The sequence below is a fragment of the Mobula birostris genome, chromosome 6 (assembly GCF_030028105.1).
Source record: "Mobula birostris isolate sMobBir1 chromosome 6, sMobBir1.hap1, whole genome shotgun sequence".
NCBI lineage: Eukaryota > Metazoa > Chordata > Chondrichthyes > Myliobatiformes > Myliobatidae > Mobula > Mobula birostris.
The window spans coordinates 83330306-83343822 of record NC_092375.1 but is presented as its reverse complement, the minus strand read 5'-3'; positions in this window follow the sequence as shown (position 1 = coordinate 83343822).

Below are 13517 nucleotides of genomic sequence, written 5' to 3'. Positions count from 1 at the left end.
AGATACAGTTATCTGTCAGACTGAGAGAGAGATTCAGCTATCTGTCAGAACGTAGAGAGATGCAGTTATCTGTCAGAACTGAGAGACACACAGTAATCTGACCGAACTGAGAGAGACACAGTTATCAGTCAGAACTGAGAGAGACACAGATATCTGTCAGAACTGAGAGAGGCACAGTTATCTGTCAGAACTGAGAGAGAGACAGATATCAGTAAGAACTGAGAGACACAGATATCTGTCAGAACTGAGAGACACACTGTTATCTGTCAGAATTGAGAGAGAAACAGCTGTCTGTCAGAACTGAGAGGCACACAGTTATCTGTTAGAACTGAGAGACTCACAGTTATCTGTCAGAAGTGAGAGGGACACAGTTGTCTGTCAGAACTGAGAGAGACACATTTATCTGGCAGGATTGAGAGACAGACAAGTATCTGTCAGAACAGCGTGAGATACAATTATCTGTCAGACTGAGAGAGACACAGTTGTCTATCAGAACTGAGAGAGACACAGTTATCTGTCAGATCCGAGTGAGGCTCAGCTACCTGTCAGAACTGTGAGAGACACAGTTCTAAGTCAGACTGAGCGAGACACTGTTATCTGACGGAACTCAGAGAGACAGATATCTGCGTGAACTGAGAGGGACACAGTTATCTGTCAGAACTGTGAGAGACACAGGTATCTGTCAGACTGAGAGTGACAATGTTATCTGTCAAAACTGAGAAAGACACAGTCATCTGGTAGAAGTGAGAAAGAGACAGCTATCTGTCAGAGCTGAGAGACACACAGTTATCTGACAGAACAGAGAGAGAGACACAGATATCTGTCAGAACTGAGAGATACACAGATATCTGTCAGAACTGAGAGACACACAGTTATCTGTCAGAGCTGAGAGAGACGCAGTTTCCTGACAGAACCGAGAGAGACACAGATATCTGTCAGAATTGAGAGAGACACAGTTATCTGTCAGAATTGAGAGAGACACAGTTATCTGTCAGAACTGAGAGAGACACAGATATCTGACAGGGCTGAGAGTGACATAGTTATCTGTCAGAACTGAGAGAGACGAAGATATCTGTCAGAACTGAGAGACACACAGTTATTTGACCGAACTGAGAGAGACACAGATATCTGACAGGGCTGAGAGTGACATAGTTATCTGTCAGAACTGAGAGAGACGCAGTTTCCTGACAGAACCGAGAGAGACGCAGCTATCTGTCAGAACTAGGAGACACATTTGTCAGTCAGACTGAGAGAGACACAGTTGTCTGTCAGAATTGAGAGTGACACAGTTATCTGACATGACTGAGAGAGACGCAGTTGTCTGTTAGATCTGAGAGAGACTCAGTTATCTGTCAGAACTGAGAGAGACACAGTTATCTGTCAGAACTGAGAGAGACTCAGTTATCTGTCAGAACTGAGAGAAACAGTTATCTTTCAGACTGAGAGAGAGAGATACTGTTATCTGTCAGACAGAGAGACACCGTTATCAGTCAGAACTGAGAGAATCACAGTTATCTGTCAGAACTGAGAGACACAGATATCTGTCAGACTGAGAGAGACACAGATATTTGTCAGTCTGAGGGAGACCGATTTATATGTCAGAACTGAGAGAGACGCAGCTATCTGTCAGAACTGAGAGACACATTTGTCAGTCAGACTGGGAGTGACACAGTTATCTGTCAGAACTGAGAGAGACACAGTTATTTGTCAGAACTGTGAGAGAACCAGTTATCTGTCAGACTGAGAGAGATATATAGTTATCTGTCAGACCTCAGAGAGACACTGTGATCTGTCAGAACTGAGAGAATCACAGTTATCTGTCAGACTGAGAGAGACACAGTTATCTGTCAGAACTGAGAGAGACACAGTTAACTGTCAGAATTGAGAGTAACACCGTTATCTGTCAGAAAAGAGAGAGACTCAGTTATCTGTCAGAACTGAGAGGGACACTGTTACCTGTCAGAACTCAGAGAGGCATAGTTATTGTCATGGTCTGGATTGGAGTCCCTTTAAATTTAGCTTGTTTATGTTACGATCTGGACCGTTGATTCCCTGTTTTCCCGTGTTCCTCGACCTTGGTGATTAGAGTCAATTAACACTCGGCTGACCGGTAGTTTGTAATCTCCGGCTTTCAGCCGTTTGTTGCCGGGGTGTCTGCAAAGTCACAGTGTGCCAATGTCATCTGGCCGGAGCAAGCCTAGCCTCTTCCGACGCGAGTGCCGGTAATTCGCCTTTCCTCACTGGAGCAACCTTGTCAAGTTACCTCGCCTAAGCGAACCTGCAAAGTTCCCTTACCGAGGTGGGTCCATCAGTTAACCTGCCGGAGGGAATCAAGAACCACTGTCTACTGTTCCCGGGCCGAGTCGAGAGCTCGCCACTACCCGGAGTCTCCAAGTCAAGTCCTCGCTCCAGCGGCATTCACGCATCACGTTCAAGTCCTGGTCCTGGTGCCAACCAAGTACCACGTTCATGTCCTGGCCCTGGCAGTCTGTGATTCCTGTCCTACCCCCCAGTCTGAATCCTTTCTCTGCCACTCTCGCCTCTAGCCCTCGTCTGCAGCCCCCGCCTGCACTTCGGTCTAGTTTCTTCACTGGAGCTAGATACGTACTGTCTCGTGTTCATTCGTGTTGGTCTTGTCTTGTCCTGTCCTTGCCTCCGTGGGGTAAGTCTGGCCGTCTTGCTGTTGCCCCGTGGGGAGTCATGTCTTGTCTTGTCTTGTTCTCGCCTCCGTGGGGTAAGTCAGGCTGTCTTGCCATTGCCCCGTGGAGGGTCATGTCTTGTCTTGCCTTGTCCTCGCCTCCGTGGGGTAAGTCAGGCCATCTTGCCATTGCCCCGCGGAGGTTCGTGAGCCCCAGCCCTATGTCCTGTACCCAAGGAGGGGTCCCGACTCTGTGTTCTGTGTATGTGTCCATGGTTCCATGTACCTGCTCTCCCAAGACCGAGGCTCTGTGTTCCCATGTTCCTCCCCACCCTAGCCCATGTCATGTCCATGCCTGGTTCTGGGGTCCGAGCCCGAGGCAAGACCCAGGTACTGGCTCGGAGTCCATACCCTAGCATCTTCATGTCTCCTCTAGTTCTGGGAGCCGATTCCAAGACCCAGCCCAGACCCTTGGTCCCAGCCTGGTCGTAGTCCTCAGTCCTTGTCCAGTTTGCTACTCCTGCTTTTGCCGAGCTCTCCTGGTATTGAACAATAAACTAAATCGAAGTAACCTCACAAGATGTGTCTTGCATTTGGGTCCACCCTTGCTCCCAAAACCCCACCTATTGTGACAGTTATCTGTCAGAACACAGAGAGACACAGTTATCTGTCAGAACTGCGAGAGACACGGTTATCTGTCAGAACTGAGAGGGACGCAGTTATCTGTCAGAACTGAGAGAGACATGGTTATCTGTGAGAACTGAGAGGGACGCAGTTATCTGACAAAACTGAGAGAGAAGCAGTTATCTGTGAGAACGGAGAGAGACACAGTTATCTGTGAGAACTGAGAGAGACACAGTCATCTGACAGAACTGAGAGACACACAGTTGTCAGTCAGAACTGAGAGAGACATGGTTATCTGTCAGGTTTGTGCGAGACATGGTTATCTGTCAGTAGTGAGAGAGATACGGTTAGCTTTCAGACTGAAAGACACAGTTATCTGTGAGAACTGAGAGATACACAGTTGTCTGTCAGAACTGAGAGAGACACAGTTATCTGTCAGATCTGAGAGAGACAAGTTTATCTGTCAGAAGTGAGAGAGACGCAGTGATCTGCCAGAACTGAGAGAGACACAGATATCTGTCAAACTGAGAACGACACGGTAATCTTTGAGAACTGTGAGGGACACAGATATCTGTCAGACCGAGAGAGACACAGATATCTGTCAGAACTGAGAGAGACACAGTTATCTGACAGAACTGAGATGGACCCAGTTATCTGATAGAACTGAGATGGACGCAGTTATCTGACAGAACTGAGAGAGATACAGTTATCTGTCAGACTGAGAGGCACAGTTATTTGTCAGACTGAGAGAGAGACAGTTATCTGTCAGCCTGAGAGAGACACAGTTTTCTGTGAGAACTGAGAGAGGCACAGTTATCTGTGAGAACTGAGAGAGACACAGTTATCTGTCAGAACTGAGAGAGACAGTTATCTGTGAGAGCTGAGAGAGAGACAGTTGTCTGTGAGATCTGAGTGAGACACAGCTACCTGTCAGAACTGAGAGAGACACAGTTATCTGTCTGAACTCTGATAAACACACAGTTATCAGTCAGAACTGAGAGAGACACAGTTATCTGTCAGAACTGAGAGAGACACAGTTATCTGTCAGACTGAGAGGCACAGTTATTTGTCAGACTGAGAGAGAGACAGTTATCTGTCAGCCTGAGAGAGACACAGTTTTCTGTGAGAACTGAGAGAGGCACAGTTTTCTGTGAGAACTGAGAGAGACACAGTTATCTGTGAGAACTGAGAGAGACAGTTATCTGTGAGAGCTGAGAGAGAGACAGTTGTCTGTCAGATCTGAGAGAGACACAGTTGTCTGTGAGATCTGAGTGAGACACAGCTACCTGTCAGAACTGAGAGAGACACAGTTATCTGTCAGATCTGATAGAGACGCAGATATTTGACAGAACTGCGAGAGACACAGTTCTCTGACAGAACTGAGGGAGACGCCGATATCTGACAGAGAGGCACAGTTATTTGTCAAATGAGGGAAACAAAATGCTTTTACTTGTGTGGCGCTCTTCCCAAGGCCCTTTACCTGACCACTGCTTGCACTGGTGAACCCCATCAAACACTGGAAACAGTTGGTCAATTTCCCTGGGGTTAGCTCAGTGTTGTGCCATCCTCTCTCAAGCTGAGAGGTTAGAGAAGGCAGAAAAATGTAGCAGCTAATTTGTCCGTAAACCATTCATACAGATGTGGTATTGGTACTGCTTTATTATTGTAATATGTACTGAGATACATTGAAAAGCTTGTCTTTGCCAGTCATCCATACAGATTATCTGAAAACATACTTATATTGAAATAGTGCAAGGGGAAAGCACTAACAGAATGTCAAGTATGGCATAGTTATAGTAACAGATACAGTACATGTAGAGAATGAGGTGGGCACTTTAATGTCGATTGTGAGGAACCGTTCATCTTTAATGTTGAAAGAGTTCCATTCAGTGCAATAGCAGTGTAGTAGTTCTCCTTAAACTGGTGGTATGAGCCCAAGCTTTGGTATCTTCTGCCCAGTGGAATGGGGAAGAAGAAGAAGAAGGAACTGGTTAAACTTTCGCCTTAACACCTTTGTTCCTCTTCAAAACAGCGTCATGTAATCTCTGGCCAGTTCATTGAGCAGATGGGAGTTTGAAAGTCCTTTGGGAATGATGTGCAGTGTGGTTGGTTAATTAGCATTTAAATTTCTCCTCAGCATGTAGGTGAGTGGTAGAACCCGGGGATGGAACAAAATAGGATTAGTTGAGGGAGGATGTTACACGGGTGATTGATGTTCGGAGCACGGTCACTGGGGATGCGGCAGGATTCCTAGAGTTGAATTTTACTCCAACAGCGCCACCCTGTGGCTGTAATGGAAAAACTGCCAAGGTTAATTGGAGTTTACCAGATTTCACTGGAGTTACTAGCTATGCAGCAGTGAACAGTGAAATATTGAAGCATCAGATTTGTCTATCCTTCTCCTCCAAAGTTTCCATTTAAAGTCACGATTGCTCATTCATACCAGCTACAGAGCCAACTCCACAAAGAAATTGAAAGTAAATTGAGATTTGGAGAAAATAGTCATTAAAAATTGATGCGGCTCTAACAAACTACTTAGTTTCCTTTTCCTTGTGAGCTGAGATTATGGTCTTAAAGTGGGATAAGAGGGAGGAGATGTTGTCCTCATTAGAAAATGTTCCATCTCATGAGAAGATGTTGTCCTCATGAGATGGAATCCATCTTCAATGCCACTGCGCACTGGATTGGGGCAATGGACCTTCACAAAATGTGTCTGCCCTCTGCAAATCTCCCTCTCTCCCTTGCCTCTTAATAGCAAGAGAAGTGTCTGCCATTGGAATTCATTGAAGATGCTAAACTAGGGGATTCTAAGGCATTGCTTTAGAAGGCACACTGGTGCAGCGGAGTTTCAGAGAGTCAGAGGCCAGGGTTTGATTCTGACAACCACCACTGGCTCTGTGTTTGAATGTTCGCTCTGTGACTGCTTGGGTTCAGGCATGGGGTGGGAGGGTAACTGGCCACTGTCAATTGTCCCCCCGGGTGGTCGAATCTGGGGACGTTGAAAATGTGGGTAGGATTAGTATTGATGGTCAGTGGGCTGAAGGTTCCTGTTTCTGTGCTCTTTCTGGAATCCTTCACAACACATACTTCAGGATATCATTATAAACTGAGGTACAGGCTGTCTCTGGGTAAGGAATGGGGTCTGGTTTTACAAATGTCCTTAAGTCGATTTTATCAATGAGTTGGAAAATACACAAAAAATTGCTTGATAGCAGAATTGCTTGATAAAATAATGATAACAGTATCTCCAAGCTATCATAATGAATGGCATCAAAAGCACCTAAGACTGATAAGAAAAGACAATTACTGAAAGTGGAGAGAGAGAGGAAGTCTAATTCTGCTATACATTGGAACAGAAATTGCTGGAGCTTGTTCATATGTAGGGGTGTCAGTAAATCAGAGAATTGTAACGCAGAGACACTCTGTATGTAGGAACTCTTGGCAGACAGTGGTGGAGACCAGGTCACCAGGGCTTTCAGGAGGAAGTAGATTTCAATGATTGGGGAATTTGAGGGAAACAGGGAATGGACACTGTAGAGGAGATAAGACCTGGGGCAAATGAGCCATGACTATATAGAGTGGTGTGGTAGGTTTGAGGAGCCGAGTGGCCTACTCTGCTCTGTTTTCTTTGGTTCTTCTGAGGTCTGGAGGAGTTTTGACTTAGAAGCTCCCACTGGGTTTTCAGTCATGATGCCAGTTGGCACTTGTGGGCAGTACTGAGGGAATGCCGGTCAGCCAGGGGTGCCATCTTTCAGACAAAATGTTACCCCAAGGCCACATCCTTCCTTGCAGGTGATGGGCAGCACCTTGGGGTACATTTTGGAGATGGGCAGGTGGGTTCCGGCTAGCATCCTGACCAAGGTTCTGCCTCAGTCAACACCATTAAAAACAGAGCAATGAGGGTCTTCCTTCTGCTTTATAGGCAGCAGTTCCACTGGTAACAGCCAGTGTTTGCCCACGTAACCAGGCAGAAGGTGGGTGGTTTACTGAGGGAGGGGAAAAGTTCAGATGTCCTCTCTCATTTGCCCTGTCACTCAGAATGAGAGTATGATCGGGAGTAAACATCCTCAGATTGAGCAACATTTAATCTGAAAGATTCTGCCAAGTAGACTCAGGTCAGTTGGGAAAAATGGTTGGAGAAAGGAAAGAGAGAATGATGTCATATTGTTTTTATTGGCTTAACTGAGCTAATTTAGTATGATGTTTACTATTAGTTACTGGCTCCAGGACACTTTAGCCCCACCATTGGACACCTCACAGGGGAGGCACAAACTTTCACAGACCTAACGGTGAGACGGAGACTTGTAAACAAAATTGGGGTTGAGGCCAGGGTAGATCCGCCATGCTTGTGTTAGAGAGTGAGGCGGACTTGAAGGATCTGATCGACCACTATTACTCCCTGGTTCCTTGTATTCTCTCGGCAAGGGGAGTCTTCAGGCAAACTGGAGGGTGACTTTCACCAAGCTGATGAGTGATGATCGCTTCATCTGAATGTTGAACATCCCACCCATAGGTGGAGACAAAAGCTAGAATCTGAGAAAAAAAAATGAACTGCTGAAGATCCATCACAGGTATAGCCCTCCCCACTATTTGAGGACACCTTTGAGATGCAGTGACTCAAGAGGTGACATCCATCATAAAGGACCCTCAGCATTAAGATACGCCCTCTTCTCGTTACTACTAGTGGGAGGAGCTGCAGGAGCCTAAAGACCCCCACTCAACGATTCAGAAACAGCTTTTCCCCCTCCTCTGAAAGGTCCATGAACACTACGTCATTGTTCCTTCCTTTTTTGTAATTTATATAGTTTTATGGCTAGCACTGTACTGCAGCCACAAAACAACAGCTTTCACGTCACATGCTAGCGATAATAACTCTGAATGTGAGTCTGAACTCAGCACTCTGGACAATAAAAGGCTGCTTGATATTTTGGGCTGATACCAGGATTGAGAGGGCAGAGGAAACGTAGTCAGCGTCCAGGAGAGGGTCAGACAGAGGTTGGTATGTGATAGGTGGAACTGAGGGTTGTAAGGAGGGTTGTGATTGGCAGATGGAACTGAGGGTAGCAAAGATGAACCAATCGGAAGGCCTGGTAGGTAAGTACGTGGAGATGGGCTGAGGAAAGGTGATGAGTCTATGTGACAAGGTGAGGGGGAAGGGGAGGGGTTGTAGATGGAAAAGGTGAACAGAGAGAGAGAGAAAGAGAGAGAACCTGGGAGTACTGGTGGGAGTGTGAAGGGGGCAAAGGAGGAAACTGCACAACCCGCCATTGAGCTGTCAGCTACTCAAGCAGAATACGAGGTGGCTGTTCTTCTGCTCAGTGAATCGGAAATCGGACCATGGCTCTGTGCTGCAGACCCTGGATGGCTGCCAGGCACTGCCCACTTCCAAAAAGCCAGCCTAACCACTTGCCATTGAAGGTGATGCTTAAAAGATCTTTCCCATTAAACAACCTAGCCACACCACCGCATGTGGATGTCTTGGACTGGGTGACTCCCTGACCTCCCACCTCCCAGAGTCTTTCCACCACACTCAATGCGTGGACCAGCAGTATAACAGACCGGATCTCAGTTGACCATACAGCTCCAGCAAGACTCGAGGAGCTCGGCACTGTCTGGGATAATACAGCCTGATTGACCCACACCCCATTTACCACCGGAAATGTTCACTTTGACCACCAACACAACGCGGCTGCAGTATGCATTCCGTTCACTCCCCACCCAGCAACAACGACTGGGAAGACTACTAAGGGCTTGGAGGAATTTTAGGAAAGTGACTCACTGCCTGCTTGTCGGCGGTGCCCAGACCTGACCTCTACAATTGTGCATGCATTTTGTTGACAGAGACACCAATAATAAGAAGAAATATCAACCCTTCCACTTGCTGCATTTCCCCTCCCGCCCGATTACTACCACAAGCTTCCTATGAGAAACAAATCTTACCACACTGTGGAAATGAGTTGACTCTGGAAAATGGGGGCAATGGTTTGCCATGCCTGCGCCAGCCTTGTGCTCAATCTCAACAATTCCTTCTCAGCTTCATCAGTTTCACAAAATAGACCGGTCGAAAGCCCAGGAAATGGGCAATGGAGTCCGTTTTTTATATATAATCCTGTAGCAGCAAAACAGACTCTTTGCTGCGTTGTTAGTGTGGCAGTCTCAAGCTGTGACTGTGAAGTTAGATTGGTAACCGCAAAAAATGACAGCAACTGCCACTAGTTTTCTGATGGGCACCTCAGTTTAAAACTGTGCCCACAGAATCACAGGGATGTAGTTAACCCCACCTTGCATACAGTGCTCTGCCATACGGATGCTCAGCCCTTCCCTTTGTTACCATGAAGGTGATGTCACAGTTTAAAACCATGGTAACCCCGAGACAAGTGTCTGTCACCACTTGCTCACGTTCAGATGCTGAAAACCACTCGAGAGGAAGGAGCAGCTTCGTTTCAAGCTCAGCCAACAGTTTGGACACAAGTGTCCAATGTCGGTGTGAGTCAGCTTCCCATACATCAGGTTCACCGAGTAAACTTTGCAGAGGGGGAAAGTAGGGAGGGCGAGGGAGCTGGAGTAAGGTTGATACCGCAAGAGGGTGAGGTGGTGGCAGAGGATTGGAGTAGAAAAGCTTTGAGTGAGTAGGGTGGCGGAACAAGAGTTTACAGCATTAGAACAAGAGACCACTGAGCATTTAAAGAGGAGGGTATATGGGTGATGTGTTTCTCTCTCCTGGGTAAAGGTTTAAAGTAATGAAGTAAAGATTTAAGAGGCTGTAACAATAAATATGACCATTGTACATGAACAAAGCTATAAATAGCCTACTTAAGGATGACATTTCAAAACTGAATAAAGACAATTTGAAGTAATGAAGCTCTGGGGGTGGGGGAGTGGGGGTAAATGATCTCCCGGCCAATTGCAAAGCAAATAGTGTTGGCAGCTTGGGAGCCTCAGCTGAGGGCCTGAAATGGGGCAGTAGGGGATAGTTCAGGGAGGGAGGCTGATGTAGCTGCTTTCTTCCTGGGATGCTACACTAGTCTGGGCCAATCTCTTATCTCCCACCCAAGGGCTCTAGCTTTAGAATGCGTGGTTACCCACTTAAGAAAGAGATGAGGATTTTTTTTCTCTCTGAGGGTCGTGAATACTTGGAAGACCCTACCCCAGAGAGCAGGAGGTTGTGTTGTTAATTACCACAAAATGCTGGAGTAACTCAGCTGTACCGTTAAGTAAATTCACGTTAGATCTGTGGACCTTTGGGACGTCAAGCGTTATGGAGAGAGAGACAGGAGAGCGAGACAGGCTTGAGAAGGTCACACGACTGACTCCTGCTCCTACTTCTGTTGTCAGAGTGCTCATGTTGCCCCAGCAAGCTTAACATGTCAAATCAAGCTAACCTTAACCCCATTCAGGAAGCCCAAGATACTGGAGAGAAGAGCTAAGTCGGTGTTCAAGCTACTTCAGCTTACTGTAATAGTTTTGATTGTTTGACTCTTAATTAATTTAAATACATTGATAGAATCACAGCATTGTACAGCTTGGGAACAGGCCATTCGGCCCAGCTCACCAATGCTGACCAGTGACTGGTCTTCCATATTAATACCCTGTACTTGTTTAACAGCCTTTACACATAGTCCTTCAAATTTTTATGTTTGTAATTTTTATATTTTCGATTAGATTTTAGATGATTTTAGATTTTAGATAGACAATCAAAAGGAGTTTAATAGTCTTTGACAGTCAAAGGCCATCGGGGCGTCCTCGGATGAGATTGCAGTGAACACTGCCTGAACTTCACTTGCCTCTCAGGTCCACCCTGGCCTATAGGGAGCTCTCGGGTGCAGAGGGTCAGACCTCTCGGCCTCACTCCCCAGAGAGGGCAATGCGGGGGAATGGGTACTGGGACTAGTTCAGCAGAGGGTCAAACCCTGTATTGCCTGGCAAAGAGACCATAAGAATACAAGATATAGGAGCAGAATTAGGCCACTTGTCCCATCATGTCTGCTCTGTCATTTCCTCATGAGTCAACCCCATTTCCCTCTCAACCCCATTCTACTGCCTTCTTCCCATAACCTGTCTAATCAAGAACCTATCCACCTCTGCCTTAAATGCACCCAGTGGCCTGGCCTTCACGGCTGGCTGTGGCAGCAGACTCCACAGATTCACCAACCCCCAGCTAAAGATATTCCTCCTCATCTCTGTTGTGAATGTATGTCCCTCTATTCTGAGGCTGTGTTTTCTGGTCCTAGGCTCAACCACTCCACATCCACTCTATCATGGCCTTTCAACATTCAATGAGATTCTCCCCCCGCCCCTCTGAATTCCACTGAGTACAGGCCCAGAGCCTTCCGTCGCTGCTCATACAATAACCCTTTCATTCCCAGGATCATTCTCGTGGACTTCCTCTGAACCTGCTGCAATGTCCTTTCTTAAATAAGGCGCCCAAAACTGTGCTCACAATACTCCAAGTGAGGGCACACCTGTGCTTTATAAAGCCTCAGCATTACATTTTTGCTTTGATATTCTAGTCCTCTTGAAATGGATGCTAACTTTGCATTTGCCTTCCACAACAACTGATTCAACCTGAAAAGTAACCTTTCGAGAATCCTGCCCAAGGACCTCCAAATCCCTTTGTTCCTCTGATTTCTGAATTTTCTGCCTGTTTAGAAAATAGTCCATGCTTTTATTCTTTCTACCAAAGTGCATGACCATATATTTCCTGACACTGTATTTCATCTGCTACTTCTTTGCCCCTTTTCCTAATCTGTCCCTGTCCAGCCTTTCTGCTGCCTCAATATTACCTGCCCCTCCACCTATCTTTGTATTATCCACAAACTTGGCAACAAATCCATCAATTTCATCATCCAGATTATAGACATACAAGGTAAAACAAAGCCAACTCAACAGGCCTGTGGACCATCACTAGTCGCCAGCAGCCAGTCTGAAAAAGATCCCTTAATTCCAACATCCACCAATTCTTCTTTGTCTATCTTGCTTGTTATTTCCTCAAAGAATTGCTACTGATTTTTGTTCTGTTATTTTCTCTCTCTTTTGCTTTTATGTTGGCTTTGACTTCCTTTGTCAGCCATGGTTATGCTTAGAATACTCTCTTTTCTTTGGGATGTATTGATCCTCCGCCTACAAGTTGCTCCCAGAAAATCCAGCCATTGTTCCTCTGCTGTATTCCCTGCTATTGTCCCCTTCTAAACATCTTTGACCAGCTCCTCTCTCATGCCTCTGTAATTCCCTTTACTCCACTGTAGATACACTGTGGATACATCTGACTTTAGCTTCTCCCTCTCAAATTGCAGAGTGAATGCTATCATATTATGATCACTGTTTCTTAAGGGTTTCTTTACCTTAAGCTCCCTAATCATATCCGGTTCATTACGCAACACCCAATCCAGAATTGCAGATACCTTAGTGGGCTCAACAACAAGCTGCTCCAAAATGCAATCACAAAGGCATTCCACAAATTCTCCCTCTTGTGATCCAGCATCAATTTGATTTTCCAAATCTTATCTACATATTGAAATCCCCCTTGACTAACATAACATGGCTTTTTTGACATGCATTTTCTGTCTCCCACTGTAAACAGTAGATCACATCCTGGCTGCAGTTTGGAGGTGTGCAAACTCCCATCAGGGTCTTCTTACCCTTGCTGTTTCTTAACTCTATCCACAAGGATTCTACATCTTTCAATCCTATTCACCCCTTTCTAAAGGTTCAATTTCATTTTTACCAGCAGAGTTACTCCTCCTCTGCCTACTTGCCTCTCCTTTTGAGAAGTCGTGTATCCTTGGATATTAAGATCCTAACTACAATTGTCTTTCAGTTATGACTCCGCGATACCCACAACGTCATACCTGCCAATCTCTAACTGTGCTACAAGATCATTTACCTTATTTCGTATACTGCATGCATTCAAATGCAACTCCTTCAGTCCAGTATCTGGCTCCCTTTTCAAACTTGTCCCCCTTTTGCACTGCAACCCATCCCACTGACTGCCATTTTGCCCTACCACCTGTCTATCCTTCTTGGCAGTCTCACTACACACTGCCTCTGCTTGTAAACCAGCATTTCTATCCTCAGCCCTATTATTTCAGTTTCCATCCCCCTGTCAAATTAGTTCATAACCTCCCCAACAGCTCAGGTACACTTGCCCGCAAGGATATTGGTCCCCTTCAGGTTCAGGTGTATCCTGTCCTTTTGTCCAAGAGATCCCAGTGCACCATAAATCTGAAACCCTGGTCCCTGCTCTAGCTCCTTAGCC